Source organism: Equus asinus, chromosome 13 (assembly GCF_041296235.1).
Source record: "Equus asinus isolate D_3611 breed Donkey chromosome 13, EquAss-T2T_v2, whole genome shotgun sequence".
Taxonomy (NCBI): domain Eukaryota; kingdom Metazoa; phylum Chordata; class Mammalia; order Perissodactyla; family Equidae; genus Equus; species Equus asinus.
The window spans coordinates 33,311,799-33,336,322 of record NC_091802.1 but is presented as its reverse complement, the minus strand read 5'-3'; the positions used below and the strand labels follow the sequence as shown (position 1 = coordinate 33,336,322).

General features: G+C 37.4%; 1 long non-coding RNA gene across 2 annotated transcripts in view; it reads right to left on the bottom strand.

The window, feature by feature from the left end:
* Positions 1-24,524, bottom strand: part of LOC139039974 (uncharacterized) — a 209,707-nt gene that overhangs the window by 82,538 nt on the left and 102,645 nt on the right. For both annotated transcript variants that reach the window (XR_011493514.1, XR_011493515.1), the window contains one exon: positions 9,989-10,116. This is a non-coding gene — a long non-coding RNA (uncharacterized lncRNA). The remainder of the gene's footprint in view (positions 1-9,988; positions 10,117-24,524) is intronic.

Sequence of the window (24,524 nt, the reverse complement as noted above, 5' to 3'; positions counted from 1 at the left end):
CTGGATTATTGGGGTGGCTCCAATGTAATCACACCAATCCTTAAATGCAGGGGAGCTTTTCCTGCTGTAGTCAGAGAGAGAGATGAACATCGACATAAAGTGGGGATAAGAGTGGAGAACTAACCCTTACTTGCTTACTTGTCTTGTACTTTGCATACATTATCTTACTGGATTTTCAAAACAACTCAGCAAGTTATATGATATTATCCAAAGTAAGCAGGAAAAAAACATGATCTCAAAACTCTTTAGTAATTTGTCCCATAGTTTATAAGTGTCCATTTCAGCATTTGAACACAGCCTACATTCTGCTATCAAGGCAATAGACCAATCTAAACTAAGATATATTAAAGGAAGACAGATTGCTAACCTACAAAAGTTTAATCACAACTTTTCAGTTTAAATAATTTACTTAAAATTCTGATCATTAATCTAAACCTTGTATATTAATTCTGCTTCTCCTAGAAATGCACTCTCAGTAAAAGGCACCATGGTGTGGTGTCCCAGTTACCCAATTGGAAGCCTCACTGTCTCTTTGATGCCCCTCCCTTTTTCATCCCCACCATCCACAGTCAAGACATCACCAGGTCCTCCTGTCTCTTCCTTTTAGCTGTCTCTAAACTCATCTGTTCCCACATTCACTCCTTTGGTACACATGGACTCCTCTCTCTCACGGTTGACTGCAAAAGCCTAATAACTGGTTCTCCTATCTCCCATCTCACCGGCCCCACACCTACCATCCGCTCTCCCTCATTACAATCAGAGTAAGCTCTTTAAAATGTACATCTCAGCCTGCAGGTCTCTTGCTTAAAGCCTCTGAAAGGCTCCCCGTTTTCTTCATCTTTCTTAAGACAAAGGACACACTCTTGATCTAATAGACCTGCTTAGTTGGCTCCTGCTTTCCTCTTCAGTCTAATCTATCTCTTATAACCACCTCATACTTCCTTCTGTCCTTCATAAATTTCATGTTCCGTTGACTTTCTTTCCACTCCTAAAACACTCTCTCTCTTTCTATCTATCTATCTCTCCCCCCGCATGTGTACCCACACAGTCACCTTCCCTGGACTTTCCCACATTCTATCTCTCTGGAAAATTCGCACCTAAAATCTTCATATGGATGACTTCTTCACATCCTCTGAAAATCCTTCTTTGAGTTCCTAAGTCTGAATTAGTTACCCTCAGATGTGTTCTTACAGCATCATGTACATCAACACACTTATTACCCTGTAACTTTCCTTTCTGTTTATGGGTTCTGCCTCACTACAGAGCTAGAGCCTACAATAGAGGAAAGGAGTCGTGTCTTCGCATATTTTCATTACGTATTTGCCTTTTTCTTAAGGAATAAATACTTATGTATGCATCTTATATAATTAGAATTTCCACATACAGTCTCCAATTTAAAGCTATTAAAACACAAATATTATTTAAAATTGCCATAGCTACTAGCAAGAACAGAAGTTACTGAATTTTTATAATAGAGTTGTGTTTCAGGTTATGGTAAATTTCATATTGAACATAAATATTATCGTTTCTGCCATCAATTTTCATATTCTGATCTATGTCTATATAGTCAGCTAGATGACTCCCAAATCATTGTTTACATTATCCTTCCCATAAATAAGTATGCAGATATGTATGTTTGTCTTCCAAAAAGGTGAATAATTTGGGGTGGTTTTCATTCATAAGTACATCAAGTTTGAAATTAAAATCATTAACAACAAGAATTTTGGTTTAAGTCAATCACTTTGTGTTGCTAATGCAAAAAGATGTTTAAACTTGACGGCCATAGTGTTTCTTTCCAGGCTGTTCCCTATTGTATAGTGTAAGATAAGGGAAAGAAAACTTATCAAACTGATCTTTTATGTTGAAGTTATGTTTCTAAAACAAGTAACTAATGGATTTTTAAAAAATCATTTAGTGTGAAAACAAGTGGTTTTCGAATACATGCTTTATATTTTATTTTATTTTATTTTTTTTTTTAGGAAGATTAGCCCTGAGCTAACTGCTGCCAATCCTTCTCTTTTTGCTGAGGAAGACTGGCCCTGAGCTAACATCCCTGCCCATCTTCCTCTACTTTATATGTGGGATGCCTGCCACAGCATGGCTTTTGCCAAGCGGTGCCATGTCCGCACCCGGGATCCCAACCGGCAAACCCCAGGCCGCCAAAGCGGAACGTGTGCACTTAACCACTGTGCCACCGGGCCAGCCCCAACATGCTTTATATTTTAATTGTTTGCTTTTGAATCATTAAACACATGCTGATTGACCATACAGCAATCAAATTAACAAAACAGTTGCAAATATTAGTTTAGGCTTAATGTGTCTCTTTTTAGCCCACTTACATTCAGACCTACCAGAGAACCCAAAGTTTGGTTCTCAGATTTTGTCAATACAGTAGAGTCTAACTTTGAGGCTAGTTGGACATTGTAATGAAACACAGCGATTGTCATAGGAGAATAGTAAGATTATCATAAGAAGACAATTCTGGGTATATAGACCACACGATCAAAATCATAGAATACATTCTATGTGGCAGACCTGGTGCAGTTACTGTCTGCTGCTAAGATTTCCACTACAGATGCAAGGAAAAGTGTTCTCGCACTTTCTGTTTGTCTGATTGTGGCAGCCAAGATGGAATGGGGGAACACAGAGCAAAACATGGTGATACTGGGAAAAATAGGGAGAGAGAATTTTTGCAACTCAGAAATAACTTTGTAAACAATGAAGAGCCTGTTTCATTCCAAAAAATAATCTAAAATTTGAGTTAAAAAAACTATAGCAAAAAGAATACCATAATGCCACGTCGTTCCTCATTGTTGTCATAGGGTCAAATAGAACTGGTTACAGAAGCAGTGTAGCTGTCATCAAAACACCACTTCTTGACTTGTACTGAGTTTCTGAGTTTCTCGTTATGTAAAAGGTAGGATGGATTAGACAGGTTGTCCTCGTGCTATTTTCTATTAAGTTAGCTGTTTCACTAAGTTTTGGGAATGGGAAAAGATTGTGATTTTGCCTTGAAAATTCTACCAAAATTTTTAAGAAAAGCATTTTATAATATTTAAAAACTCCATTTTCGTGTATCATGTTCTCTCTCACACTAGTACTATGAGGTTGATTAGCAGATGTTTAGTTGAGTTTCCCCAGAATCGGACCCTGAAATGAGGTTCTGTGTACAAAGATACAGGAAGTGAAGGAAGCCGAGCCAGGGTGCAGTGTCAGAAAAAAGGGTAGAGGGTAGCTTTAATCTCATCTGCTTGGAAATTTTAGAGTATAAATCACGCCTCAGAATTCTACTGATCCGAGGTAAGCGATCTGAGCTTCCATATGCCCACTGCCTTCAGACATTAGCTAGGCATCTCCAAGGGGAATGTAATTTTCCAGGTAACTCAGTCTGCTCCCATTTGCTGGCAAAATAGGTTTCAGTAGCCCAAGGGCAGTCTTTTGCTTGCTGTTGAAAGCAAGGGCACACAGAAACTGGGAGTGGGGAGGGAAAGAGGGATATAGCAAAATAGTATTGGACAAAAAAGTGATCCAAAGGGATGGGCACAGAGCACAAACATTACACACCACAGTCGGTCATGTACCTCTCATGTTCAAAGTTGAGAAAACTGAGCTTCAGAAAGGAAATATGATTTATAGATAACAATACACATGTAGATGTGTAAAACAGGTTATACAAGACCCTGGCTGTAAAATCCTATGTTGCTCTTGCTGGTTGTTCCCACCCTTTACATCATACAACATGATAATGTTATCTACCTTCATAATTAACATATAACCTTGCATTAAAATATAAACTGATATTTTATAGCACTCCGCACCCACCTTTTTTTTTTTTTTTTTTTTTTTTTTGGCAGTGGGAGCCAATTTTGTCCAAGTTGCAAAAACCTGTTCCTGCTGCAGGTGAGCTGCCATTTCATTCCTCTGGTGTATGCCAGCCAGGTTAGCGCAGCTTAAAGTATGCGCCTCATCTAAAGTCAGTCAAACTAAACCAGTTTTGAACCATGATGCTGGCCAAGCCAAAATATGTAGAGAGCAGGGTTTAACTTGTGGATCTCAAGTGTAGGATCCCTAAATGAAGCTACTGTTTCCATGAACTGTAAATCTTCTTCAATTCAATCGCAAGCAATTATTTTTTTTCTAAAGCGAATGAGGTATGGTTTGATTTGAGTCTTGGTGTGAACCACAAATGAAAGTGAAAGGAGATCTCAAGATCCTTTAGCATGTTCTAAATTCTGTTAAAGTGAGTCCACTCTAATTAGAACAGTGACCCTCACTTCATGATACTCAATGTCCCCTTTAGTAACATTTTTCTATAATGCCACCTCTATTATCCTGGAATGAAGTTCATCAGATACTATTGAATACCAACACACAAAAGTTCTAATAAAATCAATATAAAGCCCTAACCATAACATAAAGGAGAATGAAGAGAACATTAAGTTACAATTAAATAACATGTATTTCTATGTCTAAATGTTTGGACATGACTAAACCAGAAGATTTAATTAAATAGTTGATGCTTGCACCTATGTATAAATGACTATTCATATCTCGACTACGAATGAAGACCAATAAAGTTCTGGGTATTGGTGATCTGAATCTCAAATATACTTTGTTCTCAGTAAAATATTTTCCAAAACAACAAATAATTCTTGGTATAAATTTCCAATAATATAAGTAAAGCATATCCTTCTTTTGATTTTCACCATTGCTGAGTGTCTGGGAAATGCAATGTACATAAAAAATCAGCAAAAATTTCGTTAGGTTCTGGGCTCAGATAGTTATTAAAACATTTTTAATCTATATGGATGACCATTAGGACATTTGAAAGTCATACAGAACATAAGAAAATTCTTCATTATGCTCACTATCTCTTGCATTGAAGGGGTTCTAGCATCTCTTGCTAATGTTAGTGGAGCTTCCCAATTATCGTGATAATTAACCCAGAGTCTTCCAGAGAGTACCAAATTGCTCCCTAAGGAGCAGTACTTTTCTCCTGAGCACCAATGTTCTGAAGACATCATGAAAACAGAAGCCAGATGATTAAACTAACAAAAAAATGTTGAATGAATCAGACGAAATAGATCTCACTTATTCCAAATGACAGCTAACATGGTACCCGGGAAAGAGTACAATTTTGAAATCAGCATCAGCCAAGGCTGGACAGCCTGGATCAAAGGGCAAAATAATCATCTGTTATCCATGAAGTCCTCTGTCATTCAATCAGCTCAGGCTGACAAAGAAGTAAACTAAAACAATCGTTGTGACCTTAGTTACCACACATGTTGGTTGTAATAAGAGGTCAAGATGAATTAGGTCAATGCCTTTCTCCCATTCAAACACTTTCATTCATAGCTCTGGCATGTGCCAGTTTCTTCCATTCAGAGATCACCAATATCCTCTTTAGCTGTGACTGTGATCATTTAATGGTATGGGCGGATTTTAGAGAAAAGAGCCTTTGGTTTTAATGTCTTGAAGAGATTAGCCAGTGATAATGACACCATCAATTAATGCATAAACACAGGACTAGAAATCAAAATGGAGCTCAGATTTTTAAAACAGTTTCCGAGTCACAGGCTCTGATACATTGTCTTTTAAGGTAAATGTTAAATAAATATCTATTTGAAGTCATTTTCCTCTCAAAGAATTTTGAGCAAATAGCGAAAAAATATCTTTCTAAAATATAATAACATCATGATAGGGTTTGGAAAATTTAAAGTAGACTGGTTTTAAAATATTAAGAGAATTATTTCCATCGAAAGTCAATAAAAGTGCAAGAAAATGTTGAAAAAGAAGAAACTAACTTCTTACATCTTACTAAACATCACAGGGAACAATATGAATGCATTCTCAAATAATATTGCTAGCAAAAGCAAGCATTGTTGAACCAAACAAAATCACAAGAAACGTATAAATAGCTAACGGAGGGAAGAAAAAAAAAAATCTAACGTAACTGAGCGAGTAAAACTCAATAGTCTTGGAACATCATAAACATGAATTTGACTAAATGAATTGTGTAGCCATTTGAAATGAGGCAGGAATATTCAGATTATGAGTTTACTGAGGAAATACAGTGAGTGAAGAGTTTGATGTAGAAACATAAATTTTACTACATGAGCAAATGTTTCCCCATATATCCAGCATATAGGTTTTCCATTTTATTTTTCATCTCCCCTCAGATTGAGCAATCAAAAGATATTTCTTTGACAAGACGGTTGGCTGACGGTTCTCAGAAATTAAATGAGAAGCTAAAAGGCCATGATTCTAATCCTTAACCCCTGACATGTGCGGGCTTGGGCACGTCATTTCATAATTCTAGTCACCAAAATGAATTTATTCTTAACTACCTTTAGCTCATAATAGTTTATATTATTTCACTAAAAATTACATAAGCAAAGCATCCATAACCCTAATCTCTTTAATTCATCAGAAGAGTATTATCTTCATTTAAAAAATATTGTTTAAAGGGATTTTCTTGACCAAGATTTCTATAAAATGGTAAAGAATCACCTCTTACATATATAAAATTCTTATTTCTTTTCTAGCAAGTTTGATCCTAATATAGGTAGAGATTCCATTAATCTTTGAACAAATTTTTAGTAAACTCATCAAATGTGACAGGTACTTTGCTAAAAGTTGGGGAAACATACTCTAATCATTGAAATAGCTTTTAAGTTATTAGGTAAGTATATAGATTTTATATGAATAAAAATTTATAAAGCAAAGTAGTGTAGGTTAAATACCATGAGAAATCTATGTATGGGGCAGAAGGGAACACTTCTGACTGAGGGAATTCTAGAAGGTTCTCTTGAAGACCTAGTCCTTGAAAAATAGGTAATATTTCACCTGACAGAGAGACGTTTGTGGACGTAGGGGAGTGGAGAGAAATTATTACATGGCAGAAGATATTTCTGGCAGAGGAGGGAATAACCTTAGGAAAGATAATATTTTGGTAAATAGCAGGAATTTACACATTTCCTTGATGACAGAATATATAGACGGAGATAATATGGGATAAGACTGAAAAGGTGAGGTATAATAAAATCATTCAGTGGCAGCAGCAAACTCTGACTATTCAATATTCAAATGTTTGAGGATGACGTGAGGAGATCTCTATGGTTTTAGCATGACTTTAAAAAATTAGATAGTATTGTTAAGAGACCATGCAATTATAATGGGGAAGAAATAGCCATTTTCATAACATGGTGAAAAAATGCAAAGGATTTAGTGACACGTGCCTTTTATATTCCCTTTATGGAGAGTATCAGGGAAGTATGAAAGAACACAAGGGTGTGATTTAAATTTCAAACACTGACTATGAGCTTTCAAGTTTATAAATCCTAAAAGCTAGAGGCCCTCCTCAACATACAAAACAGGAAAATACCTCCCATGACACTGTCTTTCTCTAAAATCTCTAGAAATCTTCTTGGCTTTCTTCAGCAGCCGAAAGCCTCCCATCTAAGTGCTTCATGCAAAAGATATATGATTTTTGCATTTGTTTATCCAATTTTCCATGAGCTTAGTCTGAATAGCTATCTAATTTATTCTCTGAGGATAGAGTAAAACAGCTTGTCTCATTTGGGAAAATATGTGGATTGAATTATTTATTTCTAACTTCTTAAGAAGCTTATAAGATGCAAGATGAAAGGTCAGGATTAATTAAGAAAAATGGCATGAATTCCAACAGAAGAAATGTATGTTAATTGGCAAAAAAACTGCTGTATCCATTACCCTATTGATATTCAGCAAAACTCGACTGGACTGAAAAAAGAACGTCTTAGTTTTAACAAGTAGTATGTTGTGATAATGTTGATTTTAGTGTTGAAGTGCATACAATTTGTGAATAATAATATTTCTCAAGAGTGGCTCTCACTGACAGTTGCGTTTCGTTTCATTATCAAAGGCAGTGCAAAGCCACTCAAGATGCTGGCAATGAACTGTTAAAGCTGGTGGACTGGGTTGTAATGAAGGAGGCAACATTAGGGAAGTTGATGCCAATACCTCATAACTCCCTTGTTCTCTAAACAACGCAACTTTAATGATTACACCTTTTATGCTAATGAGAATTTAGCGACGCTTCCCATCCATTTAGAAGTAAGCATTTGTGCTGACTGCTGATCGTTGAGTTAATGCATGGCAAAGACTGAGTGCTAATCTGGGAATCAGAAAATATGGGCTCTGCCATTTGATTTGAGTCTACTTTCTCTTCTCTGTAGTATACATATGCCTTGTAACAGAGGGCATTCTGACTTGGATGTGTTACATGACTGCTTCAAACAACATATCCCAAATGAACCCCATAATCTTCCCATCTATGATCAGTTTTCTCTCTAGTTTCCCAATCATTTATTTAATGTCAATAAATATTTTTTGCCATGTATTGTCTCAAGTTTGGAGCTATAAAGAGAAATATGTGGATGGACTGTCCTTTGGGGTCTTACCACCAAAAAAAGGGACACAGATATTTCAATACATGCAATACACCATAGCTTAATATGTTGCATGCTATGATAGAAATACATAAAGCTCTTCTAGTCCTTAACCCCTATATCCAAATTGCTGCCTGATTTTGGTAATTCTCCCTTCAAGTGTCAGTTTTGCTGTAGTAGAATGAACATGAAGTGGAAGAGAGCAGAAGTGGGGCTTGAACATAGTAGGTACTCAATAAATGTCTGTTGTATAACCTGGTTGAATACCTGGAATAGTAATTAAAGCCCTCTAGGTATTGAATAAACATTTGTCAAATGAATAAAAATGCATGCCCTTCATTCAGCTCTGATGGAAATAAGTTATCACTACCTTTTGCCTGAACTATGGCAGAACATCCTTAATCCCTGTTTCTCCGCTTTCCAGCATCCAAGAACAAAATCACCGCATTCATTGGCCCGAAACAACTAGTGTCCAACACAGGGGTGAACATGTTTTCTCTATAAACAATCACACGGTAAATATTTTCAGCTTTGTTGTCCATACTGTCTCTTTAGCTACTACTCAACTCTGCTACTGTAAGGTGAGAGTAGCTATAGCCAATCTATGAACAAATAAGCAAGTTAGCCTATGTTCTAATAAAACTGTTTACAAAAACAGGCAATAGGTCTGATTTGGCTGTAGTTTACTGACCTCTGATTTCATAGCTATCTGATGTTCACAAAGCATTTCCATAAATGTTATTTTGTTAGATTTGTATGGCAACGTTAGAGTGGTTTTGCCCACTTGTTCAACAAACAGGAATTGATTTCCTATGGGTAAGGAATTCAGTTATGTCCTAGGAATAGGAGAGGAACAAGGCACAATTTCTGTCTTAGTAGAAGAACTCATAGTTAAAACTAATGAAAAAAGCCTGTAAACATGTAGTTACTACACACTGAGACGGGCATTATATTGATAGAACACATAGAATGCTAAGAGAACAGAGAATGAGTGCTGATTAGCTTGTCCTTGTCTTATGCTACAACACTACTTAGGTCTTCACTAAAGAGACCACAGAGTTTATTAGAACTGTCTCAAGAAAATACATCACCCTTCAGATTCCACTTCTCCCAGGGTGCAAGGTGCTGATTTATCATCTCAATTGTATTTCTACTGCTAGCGTAATTCTTTGAGATCAATAGCTGGTGGAAGCAGCCTGCCGCCACCCACAGTGACTTCTCTAACACTTGTGGGATAAAACACATCCAGGCCTAATCCTTTGGCAGCAAGCATGCACCTTGCTCCTGAAGACCCAAGATTACCATCAAGAGTGTGAATTTTGGAATAAGAGAGGTCTGAATTCAAATTCAGACTCCCATCAACTATTAACACAATGATGCTGGGGAAACATCTCTTGTCCTCAGATCCTTCACCCATAAAGTAAAAATAATAGTAATATTTATTATAGAGGAATTTGTGAGAATTGAAGGAAATAAATTGATCAAGTATGTGGTATTTTATCAATATTTGGCATCTGCTAGTTCTCCTTGCTACTACCTAATGCATAAGCAAGCTGTACCTTGGTTCTGGTTTCATTCTAGACCCTGTTCGGTCCGCAGCTGCCTGCTGCCAACTGGAGAGCCAGGGCTCGAACAGATCCTCTTTGCAGCCATGTCTCCAGCCTGTTTTCTTATTCTTGCTCTATATCTAGGAAAGATAAAATGAATTATCAAGATCTAAAATATAATTTTCTTATATAAGAAGAACAAATCATTTAAGATAATGATAGCAAAGACGTTAATAATAGTAGTAGCAGCTAATTCTTTTTGAGCACTCATTAGATTCCAGGCACTGTGCTAAATGGTGTATCCATTATCTCGTTCAAACATCACAAATTATTATTAATCCTAATATTATTCCAGCTTTGGAGATAACGAATTTGAAGTTTAAACAGGTTAAGTAACTTGACTCCGGGTAGCAGTGGACTTCTCCAAGCAACTACTTTTAAAAGTCGCAGCCCAGACAACTGTGAACTCATCTATTATTCCATCACGAAAGGCCTTTATACGACTAACTTGGAATAGTAAGCTCATTTATTATCTACATAACTACATATCTGCAATGCCTATCTATGTATCTATATATCTATGTATGTGTCTATCTATACCCTTATTCTGATTAAAACAGTTAGCATCCATCATACTCTTTCCAAATATAAATATGCCATTACAACACACAAATGAATCCATTGATGATTAAGCCTAGGAAATGTTCAAGTGGTGTGTTTTCATTCTTTCCTTATTTTAACATTACTGTTTTATTTATTTATTCATTCTTTTTTTTTTTTTTTTTTGGTGAGGAAGATGTTCCCTGAGCTAACGTCTGTTCTAATCTTTCTCTATTTTGTATATGAGATGCTGCCACAGCATGGTTTGATGAGAGGTGGGTAGGTCTGAGCCCAGGATCCAAACTCACGAACCCCAAGCCGCTGAAGCGGAGCACGTGAACTTAACCATTATGCCGCTGGGCCAGGTGTTTTATTTATTTTTTTAATTTGCTCTATGCTGTTATCTTAGTGTCCTTCAGAGCTATAAGTTTTCTCCACACACTTCTTCCCATCTGCTTCAAAGGACTATGGAAGCATTTTAACTTTCAGTTGACGTACACACATGCCACATGGCTAGACCGGAGTTTACAAAATTTAACGCTTTCAAAGATCAGATGGAAAATGCATTTCAGAGAAAGGGGACAGGTGATCATTTTACTTGCTTATAATTTTACTCTAAGGTAAACAACAGCCCATGCTTAATAGTAAATGGCAACTGACAGCTCTCCTGCTTCAGTGTTGAGGAGACAACTGGAATTGCTTGGGACTATGTTAAATTTGCAGTGGTTCTTAACCCTGTCTTCAAATTAGAATCACTGAGGAATTTTTTTAATCAAACTTTCTATTTTGAGATACATGCATGTGTAAGGCATATTACAGAGAGTTTCTATCTTGCTTTACCCATTCCCAAAACAGTAGCATCTTGCAAAACTATACTACAATATCACAATCAGAATATTGACTTTGATAAAGTTAGGATAGAGGACATCATAATCATGAGAATTCCTCATTTTGCCTTTTTAATATCCATGCCCATTTTCCTTTCTCCCTACCACCTCCTTAATTCCTAGCAAGCATTAATCTCTTCTCCGTTTTTCTAGTTTTATCATCTCAAAAATGGGATACGTGTGGAATCATACAGGATATACCTTTTGGGAATGACTTTTTTCATTCAGCTTAATTCTTTGGACATTCATCCAGATTGTTGGTTGTTGCATGCATTGATAGTTAGTTCATTTTATTGCTGAGTATATTCCATGATTTGAATGGACCACAATTTGTTTAACCATTCACCAGTTGAGGAATATCTGAGTTGTTTCCAGTTTGGAGCCATTATAAGTAAAAACGCTATCAGCATTTGTGTACAGGTTTTCACATACAGTTTTCATTTCTCTCGAATAAATGCCTGATAAAGCAATTACTGGGTCATATAGTATATGCCTGGTCAGCTAAACTTTAAAGAAAGTACTGATGTGTTTTCAGAAGGGCTGTACCACTTTATAGTCCCACGAGCAAAGTAGGAATGATCCAATTTCTCCACATCCTTTGTGCTGTCACTGTTTTTATTCTAGCCATTCTAATAGTGAGGTCTCATTGAGGTATTAATTTGCAATCTCTAATGGTTAATAATGTTTAACACATTTTCACATGGTTATTTGCTGTTTATCCTCTTTGGTGAAATAGCTTTCGATTCTTTCTCTCATTTCCTGATCTAATTGTTTACTTTTTTGCTGTTGAGTTTTGTGAGTTTTTATATAATCCTGATACTAGTCCTTTGTCATATACGTAGTTTGCAAATATTTTCACCACTATGTAGCTTGTCTTTTCACCCTCTTAATGGGATTATTCACATAGTATAACTTCTTTAATTTTGATAAAGTCCAATTTATCAGTTTTTTCTTTTATGGATCATGCTTTTGGTGTCAAGTCTAAGAACTCTTTTCCTACCCTAGATCCTAAAGATTTTCTCCCATGAGTTTTTCCTAAAAGTTTTATAGTTTTACATTTTACATTTTGAGTTCATTTTTATGTAAGTTGTGAGATTAGGTCAAGGAGTTTTTTTGTTTGATTTTCTTTATGGTTTGTTTTGGTTTTGCCTACGGACGCTCAATTCTTCAGGACCATTTATTGAAAAAGCATTTCCTCCATTAAATTGCTTTTGCAACACGGTTGGAAACAGATTGGACATATATCCTATTTTGTTGTTTTATTTCTGCTTTCTCTATTCTGTTCCATCATCTGCATGTCTATCCTTCCACCAGTACAAGTCTTAATTACTATAACTATGTAATAAGTCTTAAAATTGCATAGAGAGATTCCTCTCACTTCATTCTTCTTTTCTACAATTGTTTTAGGTATCATTATAACTAATTCCTTTGCCCTGCCATTTAAGTACAGAATAATTTCATCTATATCTACAAAAAAATATGGCTCAGATTTTATAGAAATTGGGTTAAACCTGTATATCAATTCGGGGAGAATTGACATCATTGTTAAGTTAAGCTTTCCTATCCACGAACACAGCATGTTTCTCCATTTATTTAGGTATTCTTTGATATTTTTCATCATTATGTCATAGTTACCAGCATACAAACCCTAAGTATGTTTTGTTAGATTTACATCTATTTCATTTTCTAAGCAATTGTAAATGATATTGTATTTTTAATTTCTGTGCCCATGTGCTCATTGCTAGTGTACAGAAATATAATTGATTTTTGCATGTTTACCATGTATTCTGTGACCTATTAATTCAGTCATTAGTTTTAGGGGTTTTTTGGTAGATTCTTTGGAATTTTTTTATATGGACAATCATATCAACTGCAAATAGTGCCAGTTTTATTTCTTCCTTTCCAATCTATATGTCTTTTATTCCCTTCCCTTGACTTATTACACTGGCCAGAACTTCCAGCACAGTGTTGAATAGGAGTAGTGACAGAGTACTACCTTGCTTTGTTCCCAATCTTAGGAGGGAAACAGTCATTCATCATTAAATATAATGTTAACTGTGGATGGACTTTTTAATAGATTTTTTTTATCAAGTCAAAGAAATTCTCCTCTATTTTTATCATGAAAGATTTTTGAATTTTGTTAAATAAGTTTTCTTAATCAGTTAATACCACGATGCGATTTTCTTCTTTTAGCCTGTCAGTATAGTGGATTACACTGATCAATTTTCAGCCTGATTGTGTGCTGTCTATAACTGGATCCTACTGTACATATACGCTTCTGCTTCTTTCTGGAGATCTCAGATCCAAAAGGAAATAGTAGTACCAATTAATTTTTAATAATTTAACAAAATTAGAAAATTCAATAGCATTTGGAGTAGATAAGATTACTTTTTTCTTACAGTCCTAGAAAGAGTTCCACGGAAAAGGTAGATTTTCAAATGGGCTTGAAATGATAAGTTTCAGTTTGACAAAAGGAGATGTAGGTAAAGCCTAGACAGAAGCAACTGCATGAATAAAGTAGAAAGTCAGCCAACCTTTACTTTAACCGTGTCTTTGCTCAGCTGTTACTCAATGTAATTTGCTTACTTTCTTCATCTCAGTCTTTCTTATTATCTTTTCAACACTTTATGCCAGTTATCTCCTCTCAGCTTCAACCTCAACCCTGTATCCTCAGCATTTTCATGCTGGGGCTGGGACTCTGCAAATCATATTTCTTTTGTCAGCTGATCCTATGTTTGGCTCTGCCAAAAAGAGGCACGAGAGGGAGACTCTAAAGCCGGAGGGAGCTTCTAAGGCCTGGAGGAAGCAAAGGGGGCCACGCCTTCTTTTCCTCTCATTCTTGGCAGCATCGCTTCCTCCTCTCTTCTTCACTCTGCAGTAACAGTTCTTTGCAGAAGCAACAGTTAAATCTAGATTACAGTTTTTCTCAATTTTACAGAACCAGATCTCATTGTGCCCTACTCACATGCACCAGCTCCAGTCTGGGACCCTCCTCCTTAGAGGTCTAGGTCACAAGTCTGTGAGATCCTCCTCCAGCTCAGAGGCTCCAGCACCAGCTCAGCCAAACCCTCTCCTTAAGGTTCCCACTTTCCCTCACTCCATGGGACCCTCTCCTCCTCCAAGCTGCTTAATTTTAACACTTCCAACCTCTTTCCTTTGTTTCTGCAGCCTTAGGAGTTGTGGCTGTCTCCTGACAATGCTCCCACTGTCATAGCCTATAGTTCTCTTTTAATCTTTTCCGATACCTGGTTAACAACTTTATGCCTGCTCATGTAATCGTGTGGTTTCTGTCTACCAATAGGATTCTGATTAATTCAAAACTATTTGAGATCCAATTTTCTCTTTAGATTCATCCATAAAAGCCATATTTTCTAAACAAGGCCCAGGAAATATTTACATTATTCTTTTTGACAGCTCATTTACTCAACATCTATTGAGTGCTTATAATGTGTCAGGACCTGTGTTAAAGCTGGAGATACAAAGAAGAAGACCCAGTTTCTCTTTCCAAAATGCTCCCAGAGCCGTGGGGAGATAGAAATGCAAAGAGAATTGCAGTTACAGGATTGCAAGTGTTATGATAAAAGATACAGAGATAGCACCCTTTAGGGAGTGGTAAATATTCAAGGGGCTGAGAAGAAGTGGTCCTAGTATAAAAAAATACACAGATGGTTAGCAGACATCTAAAAGGGGTGGGGTGCTCATGGAAACACAAAATTGCTTGGAACTATCTGCTATCGACAAATGGTATTAGTTAACTAAAGAGAAAATTGTGAGGATGGCACTGAAAAAGGAAATTTGAAGAGTTATACCAGATCACAGAGGTCCTTGTTAATATGATGGAGAGTTTTAACTTTATCCTTCAGGCCAGACACATTAAAACATTAATTCACTGCAATCATTTAAAAATTGGTAGACTTCACACAAATTTCTGGCTTCTCTTGAAATATCAGACCATCTGGCTACATTGGGCCCACATTTCTGTACTATAACTGGCTGGAGCAGAGTAATTACTGTCCTCTTTAGGTGGAGCCCATGCTTTCCAGGTGGCCAAAGTTGGCTTGTTGCTTTTTTCATTAAAGTATTTACTGGCTGACCTCTGTAGGCGTTTGCCACCCTGCTCTACTAAATGGGAAATACGTAAGGAAGGGAATACCATGGTTTCCATGTATGGTTTAGAAAAATCACTGGAGGTAATATAGTACATGTCTAGAATGGGTATGAAGACTGGATGGTGATGCTATCAAAGGAAGGATGCCTAAGGTCTTTAAGAAGGAAATAGCAATGAGGGTGGAAATAAATGGGCTAGATTTTAAAAATAAATGAAAGAGTAGGATTGACAAGATTTGCGGAAGGGCTAGACAAGGAGGATGAGGGCGGGAATAGGGATAAATGCAGTCATTATTTCCGGGGTTTTTGGCTTTGGTGTCCAGGAGTAAGATGTCAAATATATATCAAGAATAATGGAAGAAAGGGATATTTGGGCAAGTTTGGATTTGGATGTGTTGAATTTGAATATTGAAAATTCCAGATTTCCATGTGGAATGTCCAGTAAGCAGGTGAATATAAAAGTCTGGAATTTTGTCAGAAGACTTGATCTGGAGACATGAATTTCTCAGTCATCAACTTATGCGTGGTGTGATTAAACCTTTAGTTAGGAATAAATGTTATTTCTGTTTTGGTATATTAAAATTAAAGGTACCTATCCCCTTCCAAAAGAAACTGAAAAAGTTGAGATAAGATGTTTCATAAGAAGAGACGTTGGTACATGGAGAGCAGGAGGAAATACAACATAGAAGCAACAAGTGGACAAAGAGGTCTCATAAAGGAGACCATGCCCAAGCAAACTGCAAACAGTCTATTGCTGTTTTGGTGAAGACCCCCATAAGTCCTTTCCCAAGCCATAAAAGGGACAAGGTGGTTCAGTTTTCCTAATGAGAAATTAAGTTTGCGACAATATTCCCTTCCATGGTTTTACAGAACGTGAAATATATATGTTTTCGTAATAAACTTGAAAGTACTGAGACCACACCATTTACCAGAAACTGACTTTATTTTGAAATCTCTATATTTCCAAATTTGTATTTATAGGTTTAATATTCCTACTAAAAATAATATCATATCACCTGGCAGTTTATTATTAACAATAGAATATTCAGACTGTTGTCCACATCTTTTTGGTCTATGATGATTACTCTGATCAGGTATATTGCAATATGCTTATTTTCTAAAATAATATTAGAGTTGCATTTTAGGGCTGTGTTAATTTTCTCATCATTACACAGTATAGACTATTGAAGACACAAATCAAAGAATTTTAGAACCTTGAGAAGCCACAGAGGGTACGTGGAACCCAGAGATTTTAAACGTACAGGCCTAATTTACACAATTGGTAAGTGTCAGAAATAGAACTAGAAAACATATCTCCTGTCTTCAAGTTATGCAATAGGAATATCATTACACCTGCTGCTGAAATTCAGAGCTATAAAATTGGTTGATTCTTTGATTATATGATTATCTGCTGCTCTAATTGTTATCATTTGTGTTTTCCACCAAACAAGGTTTCCTTTATTGCACTCTGACAATAATCTCTGGTGATTATTTAGTTGTACGTGCGCATGTCTCAATCCTAAGGTCACCAGTGTCTCTCATTTCTCATCTTCTCTGATATATTAATGTTTTAATTAGGCAAGTGTCCACAAATAAAAAAGTGAGTACAGGGTGGGCTCCGTGGCCGAGTGGTTAAGTTCGCGTGCTCTGCTTCAGCGGCCCAGGGTTCAGATCCTGGGCACGGGCATGGCACTGCTCATCAGGCCACGTTGAGGCGGCATCCCATATCCCACAACTAGAAGGACCTGCAACTAAGATATACAACTGTGTACAGGGAGGGTTTGGGGAAATAAAACAGAAAAAAAGAAAAAAAAGATTGGCAACAGTTAGCCCAGGTGCCAAACTTTAAAAAAAAAAAAAAGTGAGTACATTTCATTCAGATACTAAATAGTCTCTATATAGCATAGTTATAAGTAATGGGTAAAATAGACATTTAATAGACTCATAAATCCCCAGACATCATTTGCCATCAGTTTCTGAAACTAGTCCCATGGGATACACCATAAAAATCTCATGTAACAATCTTGCTTGTATCCTGTACCTTTGTGGGGTATTTATCAGACAAATTACACCAACTGACCCATTTTTAAGGGGGGAATAATACCAAGGTATCAGGGAATTTAATCAGATAAGATAAATTTTTGAAGATACTAGTAATCCCAGCATATGTAAAGATCAGATTTACAGCATAAGGCCAGAACAATGCCAAAATGGTTTTTTTTTTTTTTTAAAGATTTTATAATTTTCCTTTTTCTCCCCAAAGCCCCCCGGTACATAGTTGTATATTCTTCGTTGTGGGTCCTTCTAGTTGTGGCATGTGGTACGCTGCCTCAGTGTGGTCTGATGAGCAGTGCCATGTCCGTGCCCAGGATTCGAACCAACGAAACACTGGGCCGCCTGCAGCGGAGCGCGCGAACTTAACCACTCAGCCACGGGGCCAGCCCCCCAAAATGGGTTTTAATACATAAATACCCAGATGATTTCTATGCATTAAAGTGAAGAGATTTCAAGTTTTAAATCCTCATGGGAAGTCAGGCCAAGCCTCAGCTATGATTTTAACTATTGTCCAGCCAACTTATTTGAAATCTGACATGTCTACATAAGCATTATTACTAGATATTTAAAAGACCTTTTCAGATTGTGATATTAATCAAAACCATAGTTATTGTAAACTAAGATAGGTCATTTTGAAGAATATGAAAACTAAAGTCCATTACTGAACCACCCTGTCCCTTTTATGGCTCGGGAGGACTTACGGGGGTCCTCACCAAGCGAGGCTGGTCTAGAGTTCAGGACCTATTGACAAAAGCTAAGTCAATAGCTAATCCTGCTTGGAGTAGCTGGAGCAGAGAGAGTAAAAGGATTAAGTTTGTTCCAAAGTTTTAGAGAGAATATGAAAAATCAAGATACGTAGATATATTAATAATTTTGCATAACAAACAGCCCAAAACTTAGTGACTTAAAATGATCAGCATTTGTTTAGCTCATAAGTCTGTGGGTTGGCTGGCCGATTCCCTTGATCTGGACTTGGATGATCTCAGCTGAACTTGCCCATGATTTTGCAGTCAGCTGACAGGTTGGCTCAGGCTGAATGTTGTTAGATGGTCTCTGCTTCCATGACTTGTCTGTCCTTAGTGTGGCCTCTCACATCCCTTTAGCATGTAAATCTAAATATGTTCGCATGGCAGGCTCAGGGGTTTAAGTGAAAGCAGAGCAGACAGGGAGGAAGCACTCAAGGCACCTTCAGGCCTTGGATCAGAATTGGCACACCACCAATTCTGCCACATTCTGTAGGCCAAACAAGTCACAAGTCCAATCCAGGTTCGAGGAAGAAAAAATAGACTCTACTTCTTTTGGGGGAACTGTAAAGTCACATTGCAAAGACTGTGGATTTAGGGAAGCCATCAATTCACACCATCAATGCAATAAATCTATACTGTTAGAGAAGCTTGGCAAACATTCATTTGGAAGAATTGAAAACAGAAAACAAAGCCAAATGTCAAGAGCAGGATAGAAATGTAATGAAACCAGTAACTTTAAACATAAAGAGACTCCTGGATAATTAATATTGGTTTACATGACCATGGCTTGCATTTATTGATGTTTGGTTCATGGTGAAGTCAGATTGCTTTTAAAGGTACAAGGCTCAGGCAAATAACTAATCGTAAAATGTTTGTTTATTCCAGGATTTTCATTGGTTCTCAGTTGGGGGTGATTTTGCTGTCCCCTGACAAGGTATATTTGTTGATGCCTGGAGACGTTTTTCTTTACCACAACTGGACAGGGATGGCTACTGGAATCTAGTGGGTAGGAATTAGGAATGCTGGTAAACATTCCGCCATGTTCATGACAGCCTCCTACAACACAGAAAAACGTCTCCAAATGTCAATAGCACCAAGGTTGGAAAACCTTGTGCTGGACTCATCTTCTCTTATCATGGAAGAATATTTTTAGTGCAGAGTGATACAGATTTTTTATGAAAATTTAAAGATATGGGTTAAAGACATTTATATTCATATTGATGTTTCTGTATAACTCTGAACTCAACCAACACAAACATTTGATAGCATAACTGTAAACTTAGAAGGGGATGAACAGGAACTATTTCTGAAGAGCAAAGAGTCATCAAATCCATGAACTTGGCTCTGCAGAGTTTCTATGGAAGAACACTCAGGTCTTCATTTACGCTAACGGGGATAGATGAAATTGGATAAACCAGGAGCTGCAAAGAAATGGATGGTTGAAGAAATGTCATAAAACACAACACCTTCGGATATTTTGGCTCAAGGAAGAAGCCAATACTTAATTGTTCAATAGTCCCTGCAGATATTATTGCATCATAGTACAGCAGAAGTAACGTCATGTAAGCTATACATGAGTTTTTCATATAGATGAGTGTCCCTTCGAGTGTCATTTAAAAATTTAACCATTAAGCCATTCTCAAATGTTTTCAGCTTTTCTGTTTTCTTTAATGAAATGTAGAGAATCTAATTTAACTTTCTTCTTTATATACAGAAATTATAATGCACACATACACATATACATATGACACATACATATGTGACAAGGTTATTTCTTTAATAATTATATCAACTCTCAGTACAGACCTATAGACTTACTAGTTAAACTCTTACAAAATACATATTCACTATTCTAATAGTTTGATCCATTTATTAATTTATCATGAAAGTGCTAACATTTAATTAATGAGTTATAATGCCTACTGACAGCCTAGGATAATGATGAGAAAGATATATGAGGAGTTTTCCAAGATTGAATTATTCAACAATTGTCCCTGGTACCTTATGGATGACAATTCTTAACTTCAATCCTAAATATTGGCATTTGCTTTTTCCTGGTAACTTATAAGCAGCACGTAAAAGAGAAACATTCAACATGGGTTTACATAATGCCAATTAGTCTTTGGAGGCAGTAATTAATATAGTCCAATCTTCTTTAACTATTAAATTATTAATGCCACTATCAGTTTTACTCAAATTACTGAAATGTGTTCCTAGAGGTTTCTTCCCATTGTTTTGAACAGAATATTATAAATGATAATGTGGTCAGATTCCCTCCTTGTCTCTGTACTCTTTTCTAAAAAGATTCAAAAAAAAAGATTTAGGAAGGAAGGGGCATAAGATTAGTTAATTATTCAGCAAATACAGATTAAACATGTTTGAGCCAGGCAGTGAGTCTTACACACTCGACAGCCCCAGAAGGAAAGAAAATACTACAACTTATTCTTTAAGAAGTTATGTATAAAATATGCAGAAGAAGCCAAAAAGATGAAACACCCCAAAGTTCTCACAGGAGTCCCTAAACACACACGCAGGTGCACAGACATACATGCGCGTGCACGCCCAGAAAGTTTCCACAGATCAAGACTTCTGGAGAGTTCCTACAATCAAGAGACTCCCTGTGCTGTTGCCTGCCAAGAACTCAAGCTCAGCATGTCAGGCTGTAATGATGAAGCTGTTCATTAGCTAGCAGGTGGCTAAGCTAATTGATTTGGGAGACAGTGTGATCTAGTCAGAGTGGAAGAAGATCAAGCGTTGGAGTCAGACAGCTCTTCATCTGTAAACAGCCTAAATACTGAATTAGCTGTAACTTATTTTATATCTTTGAACCTCAGTTTTTTCAATTTCAGACATCAGTTTAAAAATCGCTGCTCAAAGTTAGAAGTTTCTTCAAGAGTAATTTTCATACCTGAGCTCCTTTTCCATACCTGTTGGTATTGTTAAAAGGTTTGCTTGAGCCCAGAAAGAAACTCTCCTCACAGCTGTGTGCTAAAGTCACTCATCAGAAAGAAGCAAGTCTAAGCTACACTAAGAAAGATTGACTAACCACTGACCTCAACTTAGAAAGAACTGAATTTGAGTGCACAGCTCCTTTGGCAGACTGCTTGGGTGGATCCCCTGAGATGAAGAAGTGTGTTTCAAGCTCCCACAACCGAGCTGGAAAAATCTTGGATGATAACGTTAGGCATCTTCAGGATTTGGGAGTCCTGGCAGCCAAAGGAGCTTTCGTTCCAATTAAGGTTGATGTTTCAACAACTGTGCTCTGGAGGTAGTATAGCCCTGCCCTCAGAAAGTTCACAGATTCATAGGGAGACAGACAGGTACGCTGATCAATCCATTACAACGTAGATTCCATTGGAGCACTGAGAAGGACAAGGAGAGCTTACAGTACCGGGGAAAGCTTCCTGTAGGACCAAATACTTGGAAGATGATAAAGAAATCAGACAGAGAATACAGGAATGTCTCAGCAATGCGTATAAAAGGAGAAAAGTTCTTCCCAATGTATAGACTCAGGCTTTAAATTTTTCAGAAGAAAATCACACAATAAATTTAGGACGGTTAACAAATTTCTCAATACTGCCTAGGAATTGTTCTGCAGTGTTTCTCTCTCTCTCTCTTCCTGGAAATCTCACCCATCACTTCTGTCTTCCCTTAGTTACTTTCTCCTCATCTTTAGGTCTTAGCTTAAGTGGCCAAATGGTCTAAGGGCCTTCATTTGAGAAGCATTTCTTCCTGACCACTCATGTCTGAAGTATGAGCCCTGTGTTTTCATAGCAGCCTGTATCTTCCCCATTAGTATTTATTACGGTATATAATAATTCCCTCAACGTTTCTTGCCATTCTCTAGCTGTTTAAGTTCCAGGTGGGTAGGGCCTCTCTCTATCTTGTTTATCCTCACATTTTTTACTCTTATCATACGTAGTATGCAGTCAACAAATATGCTGAATAAACTAATGAATAGACATATGGGTATAAAATTGCATGACTATATGTGTACTGTTATGCACCTCCCCACACACATCTGCAGTGAACTTCTTATTCCTTTTATTTTTAGTACCTCTGGTGTTTCTGGCACATACCTAACGTACAAATAGGAAATTATGGTAGGCTCAGCAGGAGGTACAAACCAGAGGCAGTTACTAGAGCTTTGTACTAGTTGGTTCTTGGTTACAGGGAAAAAGCATATGTCCAGTTATTGAAACTGTGTAATATCACTGTAGTACTAGTCTAATGATTAAACTGGTCCAAAATTAGGGCTTTATACATTCCCTAATTGAGTTCTGCATTGGCCGTGGGGCTGAAGTCACGGGGTTTAAGGGACCCTGATCGCACCAATTAGAGTGATGAATTCAGACATAGGGACTTGAGTACATGAGACGTCTTCTTTTCCTCTCTCCCAGCACCAGATATCAATGAATTAAAACTATATTCACTGGAAAGTTAATTATATTCTTATTCCCTATTTTCCATTTCGTGACTTTGGTCTTGTCAGAAGATATGGGCCTAGTTCTAAGGAGCTCCACTACCTGAAATACCTAGGAAAAAAGTAGCCACTTTGTTTGTGATACTGTAAAAAAGGATATCTTGCTTAATAAGTTTCTCTTTCCCTGGAAGCTGACAGGCACCTTGGTTACCAGGCAACCACCCATTTCTCATAACCAACAAGTATCATATTGCACATCGTAAATTAAAGTATCAATACGCTGCTCTTCACAAGGATGAACAAAGACTTGGAAGTGACAGAGATAAAAGCTTGGCAACAGGGGTGGGTGAGGGGACCCAGATGAAGGATGATAAATAGACCATCTGGTAGACGAGTGGAAGACATGGTTGGGAATCTTCCCTCACTCTAACTGAAGAGCTGTAAACAGTATTTTGTCAACACACCCTAGAGCTCAGCTCTTCACTGGGCAGCAATGACTGCTGCCCGTGGATGAACAAGCCATGTGAACAGCTGTGAGGAATTTTCCTGTTAGCCTTGAATATGTGATTGACATTGGCTGACAAGATTGCTAAGCAGCAAGGCCCTCTCTGCATCTCCCCTGGGTGCTAGAGTCTGACAATTAAGCAAAGTAGGATGCAGGTCCAGCAGCGTGGCTAATTTGCCTAGGTGCTGTGCTCTGTGCACTTTATTAATAGAATAGTGGAGAAGAGAGATATTCCCCTCCCCTAATACCTGGAAAGCCCTTCAGCTCAAAAGTAATCTGTTTTCTCTGCCTAAGGCTCTGCAGAGAGTGTGTGAAGCTGTGTTCTACGTGGTCTTGAGTAGGCAGCCAGAGAATTGGTGAGCCTGGGGAAATAGGTCTCCAGAAGTGATGGGGAGGTCCAAGCAGATATCACATAATAGTTACGTGCAGTAAGTTTTTTTTCTACATTTTACCATAAAAGGGCACAAATTCACTATAAAAGAGACAGCATGACTGTAGCAAGAGGACTGAAACTTAATGTCAGAGCAACTAGTTTGGGGTCTCGTCCCACTATGTTCTGACTGAGGTGATCAGCGTGGGCAACAGATGTAAACTCTCTCAGTTCTAGTTGCCCCATTTGTCAAGTTCTGATAACAATGCCAAATTTTAATGGTGTTTTTAGCCAGACCAGGAGAAATATATTGGCTCCTCCACTTAAGATGTAGGGATCTAGTGAAAAACATAGATAAGAAAAATGGCATTATTAAGAATAAAAATAGTAGATTTATTGCACGCATTATTCAGCATTATGGCATGCTTTAAATATGTGATTTTATTTAGTCTTCAGCACAGCTATCAAGGGAAAACTCCTCTGTTTTCCTTCTCTGCACAAAAAACTCACACTTCAATTCTGGTCATCAAGCATGTTGGGGTTTTTCTCACACCAAGCAATTCTCTGATGCCAGCTGGGTGTCCTCTAATTTAACTCAAGTCTGACACTGTTTACCTGGAGCTAGCGTCAGATCCCACGGCTAAGGTCTCAGTCCCATGAGACTCCCCCCATTTCAGATACCAATCGCAGGTCCAGCTTGTCACTAGTGTTTCTGGCTGACCAGCTATAAATCAGAGGCTCTCATGACTCCCTCCTCAAGTTCTATCATTTGCTAGAAAGGCTCACAGAACTCAGGAAAATGGTTCACTTACTAGATTACTAGTTTATTACAAAAGATGTAACTCGGGAACAGCC